Consider the following 9,748-nt stretch of genomic DNA (forward strand, 5'->3'; position numbering starts at 1 on the left):
TGGTGAACCAGAGCAGCGCACGGAAATGGCGTTTACCTTCCCGCCAGAGCGGTACCTATTTATCTACTTGCACTTTGACGTGCTTTCGAACTGCTAGGTTGGCAGGAGCTGAGACCGAGCAACGGGAGCTCACCCCATTGCAGGGATTCGAACCACCGACCTTCTGATCAGCAAGTCCTAGGCTCTGTGGTTTAACCTTTGTGTTACCAAAGATTAAATGCCCAGCTCACTGCTTCTCCTCAGTGCCAGAGACAGGCAGTCAGAACCAGGAAACATGTAGAAAGCAAGGAAATACTATTATTGCAGGTAAAACTCCAGCCTAAGAAGAAAGCCTTTATAGCCACTGGCCAGCTTGAATGGATAGAGTTATTCCAGCACCTTGGAGGGGTGGTCACTTCCAGCCTGCAGCTCCTCATGCAGAACAGCTTTACAGGGTTTCCAAATCTAATCTAGGCAACTCAACCAAGAAGCACCCGGTCAACTATTTTCTCCGCCCTTGTTCTTCTAGCTGGGGCAAGAATGTAATTCTGAGACAGTGCTGTATCTGTGCATTTGTTTCAGTTGCTTTAGAGTGGTCTTACCTTGTGCAAGATGTTGCCACTGAAGAATAATCACTCTAGCAAACTTGTGTGCAGGAGATAGGAATGGTGCCATCTTGGAAGTAATTCCGAACATGTATGTTCTTATGGTTCCTTTGTATGACGCAGGGGATAACTTGTTTGAAAAGCATACAAAATCTATCATTTGTGGTGAAGCTACCTCCACAATGATGAGCAGGAGAAGACTACAGTTTATTCTCATGAATGAAGTCCTAGTCAAAGAGTCAGGCATTGGAATGCACCCGTAGACATTCTACTACTTACTAACTTTCATTTGTAATGGGTGTGCATTTTCCTTTTAATATTAAAAGATACCTACAGCTTGATTGGAAAGGAGGACTAAAAAGATAGGTAGAAGAGGAGCCCAATGGAGAAGTTAAAAAAGCTCAAAACCTCACCAAAATGTTCCAAACCCTGCGTATTCACGTAGCCTCAGCATTAAGCCGCCCCACTGTGGCTTGTTACCACAGAAACAGAGCAACAAATATTTGGAACTATGTAACACCTTCCACCAAAATTCCAGACAAGAATATTTTGGAAAGCACTGCTGTCAATCAGATCACTCCTGTTCATTGAATGGAAGCTTTGTGGGGCTGTTGTCTGCTCATGCCATGGCTTAAAAATGGAGAGCTCCCTCCCTACAGAACTCTTTGTTATTGCTAGGCAATCTATTTGTTCTGCGGCTATTTCCCAAACTGACAAGGCAATGTGAACGAACCTCTTGGAATGCCCAAAGTAAAGAATAAAACATGTTTGTATAGTTCATATTTTCCCCATAGCTGATTTGCTCCGCACTGGCAGTTTCTCAAACCATTTCACTTCAGGTGCCATGTGATCAATCTGGCTGCCTTCCAATGTTTTCTTTTCATCTCAAAAGTCATGGCCAAAGGTTATTTTTAATCTTACTGCGATAACCTGATCAGTCTCTTTATTATACCATCAGGGAGGGGTTGCTGTACGCTGCCAGGTATTTTTTTACCTGAGGCTCCCCATCTGTCTAAATTTATAGTCCTGGGTGGGAGGCTGGAACCTATAACAGGTGCTGCTTTTGTCAAAATTGAAATTGCATCCTCTGATCTGTCCCTTCTCCTGCAGGCCACCTTAGCTGCACTCACCCTAAATGGGAAAAGGATGCCGAAGCATTTCTCTTCATTTTGATGCTGAACTGGATCCAGGGTCCCAATAAAACTATGTTTTATTACTCACATGATCCTAGCCATTATGATATCACTACAGTTAGCCATGCCTTAGTAACAGGTCAGCTTGGTCACTATAATGTGTTATAAAAGGGACTGCCTCCAAATAGTCTTCAGAAACTTCAACTTTTTCTAGCACTTTGCAGCCAGATTGTGCGCTTGGTCCTGCTTTAATGAGCATGTTTCACCTGACTGTAAATAACTTCCTTGACATCCACTTTATTTCCAGACAGTCTGAAGGGTTGGTTTCCCCCAATAAAACCCTACATCCTCTGGCACCAAAGAATCTTAAGGACCCTACAGATGAACTTGCCACTGAGCTGAGACCTTCATTTAGAGCAGTGTTTCCCAAACTTGGGTCTCCTGCTGTTGTTGGACTACAACTCCCATGAACCCTAGCTAGAAAAGCCAGTGCTCATGGATGATGGAAATTGTAGTCCAAAAACAGCTGGAGACCCAAGTTTGAGAAACACTGATTTAGAGGCCATTATCTGAATGGTCTTGTTTTTAAAGTTAAACGAGTGGCTACTGGAGAAAATAGCATTTTCTGAGGTTGTACCCTATTGTGGAACCTTCTCACTACAAATAATGTTGTTCGGATATCATCTTTGCTATCTTTCAGCCGTCGGGTGAAGTCTTTTCAGTTAGCTTGTGCTTTTGGTGGTTCATCAAGTTCTTTAATATAAATGGTTTTTATGTTTTCTTTTGAACTGGGTTATATTTGGGGCTGTATGTTTACTTTCATGTGTTGGATCTCTCTCTAATATTCTCTGCAGTCGAGTGCAATTAGCAGTAGTCGGTATGAAGAAATGATGAAATAAACCAGGGGTAGACAGTGTGGTACACTCCAAATGTTGTTGACTTGCAGCTACTTTCATCCCTGACTCTTGGCCATGCTGGCTGGATCTGAGGGGAATGTGAATAATATCTGGAGGACATCATATTGGCTACGCATGAATCACCAACATAGTGTCTCTCCCTGCCACTTATGCTTTTAGCAGAGATGGATAGATTTGCACATAGTTCTTCCATCTCAGTTGCAACAATTAATCTCAGATACATAAGAAAAACCTGGCTAACCTGGCTGTCTGCTTTTAATATCCTACCCACCAGCTAGCTTCTCACTGTTGCAGAGGCACTGCCCTATGCCCTGTGAAGGAAGAGCAGAATACTACTAAAACTACTAGTAGTATTAGTACCAATAATAATAGGAGCTGGACTTTTTTTGTGGCACAGCTTTCCTGCTAAAAATATGACAGGCACCCACTACCTGCATTTTCTGGAAACAACTGAAGACGTTTCTGTTCTAACAAGCTTTCCCAGTTGGGTGAATAGGTCGGTCTCTACTTCTGTTTTTAAATTTATCTGATGCTATTTTCTGTGTTGTTTTAAACTGTTTAAACTGCTGTTTTTATTGTATTTTGTACATTGTTTTGAGACAGGTGTGTGGAAGGCTATTAAATGATAATGATAATGATAACGATGATGATCTGTTTTGTTCTGTTAAGGAGTGTGTAACCTTCTCAAAATTATTGCTTCAACAGCAGAAAAAGACAACCCTGACAGCCATTATTAAGTTCACTGGCCTATTCCTTGGGAGTAAGCCCCATTGAATCATTTCGGAGAAAGCATGCATTTTTTGAGCTGGGACTCCTTGCAGAGTCCCTTAGAGCAAGTGAAGAGAGATCTGTCTTTGCCGGGTGTTATGATACATACACTGCAGAGGGAGAGAGCCATTTCTTGAGAACTAGGAGGAAACTGAGCCAGGTCTCTGGCCTTGGAGTGGCAGGAGGAATTCCAGTGACTGATGCAGGGCCCCATGGTTGAAAACCACTCTGCTAAACTAATCCACTCCTGGCAGTTGTTTCTCCAGACTCCCCTTTAAAAGTGCCAGTGAAAGAGATTCCACAACTTCCATAGGCAACTTGTTCCGTTGGCCAGGTGTTCTTACTGCTAGGAAGTTCCTTTCATAAATCTACACTGTAGCTATTCACATTCACTGTCTCCCGTCCACAGTTTCTGCATCAGTGCCCAAACCTCTGCCAACATCTAGATTAAAATGCTGCATTTGCACTATATTTTGATAACCGTTTGTACTTGCAAGTGCCAGCTGAAGCATTAGTTTAATGGTGCTCCAAGGTTTTTTGGGGAGAGATAATCTTATCTGCTGACCACAAAAATCAGCTGCACATATTGTACCAGGGCAATCTTTAGTAATGGAGAGGAAATAATACAGCACATGTGCGCTCCAGAAATAAAATTGCTGTATTTTGTGCTTAGCCGGTGGCGGAGCTATTGTGCAATATTTAGACATCTCCAAAAACATTGGACAATCTGTCATTGTAACTCCTCAAACCATAAAGCTCTAATTAAAACCTCATAAAATGTTTTTCAGCAATGTTTGAAAATGTAAAGTAAAACTGCTTTTATGGCTTCACTTTATGAGCCTGTATAGTTTCTAAGGCTTCTCAAAAACATGGAGTATTTCCCACCCCCACAAAAAAAAATAAAAATGCAACTCATGAACTTTGGAGATATTTAGTAGATTTTGTCACTTTTTTTTCTCCATAGGTTTTCACCAATTGCTACAACCCAAACCACAAATAAAGCATTAAAATTATTGATGTGAGCTAAGCAGTCAGGCCAGTGCCAAGAAAAGCACTATTCACTTTGGCTTTTTCTATGTAGCTTTGGAAAATTATTCCCAAGGCTGTAGCAAAGATCACATTTTTCCCTTTCTTCGCTAATAGCAAAAAATATTACCTTTCATGTGCTCTGCTATTTCTGCAGCTGCAGGGGGTGGGGGACTTTGGATGGAGCTGAAGGCAGCTTGCTATGTAGCCAAGACTTGCCAGTCATCTTCATAATTCATTAACTAGCTCCTCCCGCCTCATTTCTTGGATTTGGTAATCAGACTTTTCATTGAAGAAGAAAATCATCAGGTGAACAAAAGGCATCATTTTATTTATTTTTATTTATTTCCTAAAACTGATACCCACACCATACGTTTAAAGCACTTTTAAAGCTTCCCACAAAGAATTCTGGAACCTGCAGTTCACCCTTTACAGAGCTACAATTCCCAGCACCCTTAACAAACTACAGTTCCCATAATTCTTGGAGGGAAGCTGTGCGCTTTACATGTGTGGTGTAGATGTGACCTTGTTCTCTGCTGCTACAGGGTGAAAAAACAGCTCTAATGGGCTTCAGTTAGAAGGGGGTAAATTTCAGCTGAGCATCAGAAGAAACGTTCTAATGGTAAGGATTGCCTCTCTCCATATGAACCTACCCTGACCCTTTGGGCATCATCTGAGGCCCTTCTTTGTGTGCCTCCTCAACGAGAGGTCTGGAGGGTGGCAACAGGAGAATGGGCCTTTTCTGTGGTGGCTCCCCATTTGTGGAATGGTCTCCCCAGGGAGGTTCAGCTGACACCTTCATTATATACCTTTAGGTGCCAAGCGAAAACATTGCTTGTTAACCAGGCCTTTGGCTGATTGACATCCGATGCCCTTTTAAAATGTGTTGTGGAAGTGGGGGGGATTATTGGGTTGTCTTTGTTTTTGTTTTAATTATGTATTTTGTGGTGTTTATACTGTGATTTTATGTTGTGAACTGCCCTGAGATCAACGGGCATAGGGAATAATAATAATAATAATAATAATAATAATAATAATAATAATAATAATAATAATATCAGTTTGATGATGGAACTCACTGGTGATCTTCAAGCAGAAGTTGGGCAGCCATTTCTTGGGGATGCCCTTGCTCTGAAATGCCTACCCACAACAGGCGGTTGGGCTTGGTGGCCTACAAAGTCCCTCCCCCCTCCATGTGCCTATGAAATCTTGGAAAGGAACAAAATGCCAAATCAAAAACAAAACTCCATGACAGCTTAAAGAGGACTATTCCAAAGATCTGGTGAGCAGCAATTGCTTCTTGGCTCCTGCACCAACAGCATAAAAAGAAACACATGCCCTTCATTATTGTGGGCGTATCTCTCTCTCTCTCTCTCTCTCTCTCTCTCTCTCTCTCTCATTATATCAAAAGGACAGCAACCCCAGCAATCTGGCATTTGTGGCAAGGGCACAGCTGTTGAGAGTGGGAGGCTATCCAGTTGGGCAGCAACAAACCTTTGGGGAAAGGAGGAAGGGAATAGCCTGGGAGAAGGCTTAATGAAGAGTGGCTGTTAAGGGCAATAAAAAAGTAAGCACTGGTTCCATTGGGGCTATAGGGAGCAAGCTTTGCATACCCACTAGAAGCAGGAGAGTAAGTTATGGAGAGCAACGTGTCCTGCAAGGTTACAACATGTCTTGCAACAACAGACGTGTTGCTGAGGGATGTGGCCGTCAGTTACATTCTGAATGGCCAAGGGGAGTGGCTGATTTTTAAAGAAATGTTGCAGTTCTCAAGGACAGCTAGCTGAAGAAACTTAAGTCATGGGGTTGGAAACTGGAAGTAAGCTCAGTACTGCCTGACAGCCCATTGACAAGTGACTTTTGAAGGAACCCCTAATTTGGGGTGTATGGGAGCTGGCTAATAACTCAGCGGAGCGGAATAGGCACTCTGCACATGACCATTTTATTTCACACCTTCCGAGACCTCTGGCAAAATAGGTTTTCGGACTGAGCCCTAGCTGGGCTGCCATTTGGCAACCATGGCTAAATTTGACTTCAGTGGGAGCTGATGTTTGGCATTTGCAAGAGGAGACTGCTTCCATCAAGATCCAGCTGCTCAGTCCCAGTCCCTTGCCTCAGAGGGAGCTGTTGTCTGGCAGCTACTAGCAAGGAAGACTTGACTCCATCATGGGCAAAGCCAAGTGCCAACTGCTCCGTCACAACCTTTTGCTGAAAATGCTGCCTGAATGATCCTGGTTCCATATGCTTACTGTGCAATTGCTGTCCCTTTACTAGAAGTGAGTCACAGTGTTTCTTACTTTTCATAATGTTGCGTAAGCCACTTCAAGAGCCTCTCAATGCTACAAGGTGGAATAGAAGTATCAACAAATAAACACATCTCTTAGAGAGGAAGAGCCCACTAAACCACAGCCAGGCACGGTAGTATTCTATAGGTCCAATAACACTGAAGAATGAAAACGAAATAATTGAACTTCAGGTAAAATAAATGAATCCTTAATAACCTTCCAGCACAAAATATCTCATCTGCCAGGGCTAATAGTTATTTGTCTGCAGCTTGAAAACAAATGTAAAACTATTTGCTTTATCTGTTTCATTAGTGACAAATCTCTGTCTAAGGTTTCGTTTGTCGTCTTCTCCTTTGCCAGTGCTGAGCAGATAAAACTACTACATAGTAAAATTCCACCCAACCTTCCAATGCTTTCAATCACAGCAGTAAATGTTACTGTGTTTCAGCTACTGGCTTTCGCTAAATGGTCTTTCTCAGCACCTTAATTATAGCGTACACATCCTGATGGACTAGAAGGAAGGTTGACTCTCAAAGAACATAGATGTTGCAACTGTGGAATGCAGGGTTTTGTTTTTTTGTTTTGCGCTCTCTCTCTCTCTCTCTCTCTCTCTGTGTGTGTGTGTGTGTGTGTATGAAGAGAGGACTTTGTAGAACAGAAGCAAAATAGTAAACAATATTGATCTAAAAATATCCAGGACACAAGACATTACGTTGTATTTGCCCCATCATTTTTGACATTAGCAAATTAACTCCTGGAGTTGCTAGTAGGATTCCTTTGCCTAAGAGCATTGGTGGAATGTGACAGAATTTCTTTGAAGCTGCAATGGGTTTCGTGTGCTAATGTGCAACCTGTTTTCAGGGTCATCAGAAGGGAGGTCTGTGTAAATGTGTGTGTGTGTGTGTGTGTGTGTGTGTGTGTGTGTGTGTGTGTAATGCTTCAGGACATGTACAGATGGCTCCCCCTGCTCCGCGGAAGAAATAATAAGCAGTCCCAATATAAAGAACAGAAAGGGTTTGTTTGTTTTTATTTAAAAGCAAGGTTGAGAGACCCAGATTTATTTATTTTTTTAAAAGGCCCCTCAAAATTGTTTTTTTTAAAAAGTTGCTGTTGTTGTTTGGTAATCAAATTATGCCCCTGTGTGTCTATTTGGCCTACAAAATCACAGGCTGTTCCTGGAATGATTTTTATGGAGTAACTTAGTTTCCAAACGACTTATTCCAAATCATATACACTATGACCACTGTGAGCTGATGACAACTCCTCACCTTGCACCAGCTTAGGCAGGGAAGCTTCAGCAAATCCTAAACATGCTGGGAAGCTGAAAATGATCCACCTGCCTCTCAACAAGAAGCCCTGAAGCCATTGCTATTTGTCTGTGACGGTTCCTGTGAAGAATGGAGTGCCATGGACCTGCACTTCCTAACCAGGCATTGTTGAAATAGCAGCGATCATGGGACATGGGGTATGATATAAGCCAAACCTGTTTGGAGGACCCCAGTGACTGACTGATTCTGCCAGAACAGAAACTTGTTCTTTCTCCTCCAGGACATTATGGCTTGGAATTATGGCCTTTGAGGACAGCAGATATTTTGGAGTACAACTTCCATCAGCCACAGGGAGCTGTAGTTCAAAAATATGTGGATGGCAACAGGTTGACAGAGGCAGCCTTGTGATGGTTTAACTCATACAATTAACAAAACTGTTTGTAGTTTCATGTAAACGTATGATATATATATGCCTCAATTTCTAGTTTTCCCAATGTTTTGATTATCCGCCTGTGCCATTGAGTCAAGTGGCCGGATCCAGTAGTCCCAGGGTGAATTCAAGTACAGATATTTACCGTAACTGCTGAGGTCAAAACACCAGCTGACTTTGTGTTGTTTGCACATGTCGTCCTGTTCTGGCAGATGGCTTAAGATGTGCCCGGAAAGCATCTCAAAAACATTTCAACAATTGCCCATGGAAACTCATTTCCTAAGGATTTTTCCTGGCCTGTGGATCTGTATGTCAAGGCTTTCACAAGACGAGTGAAACTGCTAGCTTTGCCTGATGCAAAATGGCCATTGTGAATGACATGCCATGTGAATGACAAGTTCCACAAGCCAGAGCAGATGGTTTCAGCATTACAGACTTGTTGCATCAAAGACCCATCGGAAACGAGCGTGGAAACCTCCACTTCATTTAGCTGCTATCTGATCGGGTCCTCTCTGTCTGTGGAAAAAGACATTCCTTGCACCGTTAACCGGCATGACGCTGCAGCTGACGAAAACCAAACGGACTAACCAGCCAAACTAGGGCATTATTGCTTTGGGACCTTGAAGCTGTGGCTGAATGCCCCCCAACCTCTTTCCATTCTCCCCTACGGAATTTTAGTAGGTCAGATCTAATATAAGAGCAGAGAGCATTTATTGGAAAGCTGTGTTCAACCTAACTCTGAAAACCGCAAGGCCCGGCAGTTCCAATAGTTGGACTCTTTTTCTCATGCTTAATGGCAGGGGCTTTGGGTAGCAAGCCCAAGCTATCCTTGTCTCCTTGGCAGCCTGCCAGCTCCAAATAATAATCCATTAATGTCTGCCCCACTGGCATCCTTGCCAAATGCGAAGGATATCTTTTAAATAAACACTGGCAGTTCCCAGTCAGACGAAAGCAAGGGAGGAGAGGAAAAACAACCCTTGACATTTCAGTGACTTTGCAGGGCTAGCTGACACCTGGTACTACCCTGATCTGGTGGTGTTTATGCTGAGCTTCTCCTCTTGGCTCCTACGCGGACTTTAAATAGAACTGGAAAGGCATAATGATAGCAGTATCTTTCTTGGACATCCACCGCAACTCTCTCTCCCTCTCTCTCTTTTCCCCCCAAGCAAAAGGGAGAGCCTGATGTTAACATCAACATCTGCGTTGCTGTCTTCCTCTGAAATTCAGAAAAACAGCTTAGCTGGCCAGCATGCCCCACGCCCTTTGTCAACAATTTTCCTTTTTTTCCCACACTTAGCAGCTTGGATGGAGTCTGTTTTCACATGTTTTCACATGCC

Source organism: Podarcis vaucheri, assembly GCF_965113315.1.
Source record: "Podarcis vaucheri genome assembly, chromosome: 6".
Taxonomy (NCBI): Eukaryota; Metazoa; Chordata; class Lepidosauria; order Squamata; family Lacertidae; genus Podarcis; species Podarcis vaucheri.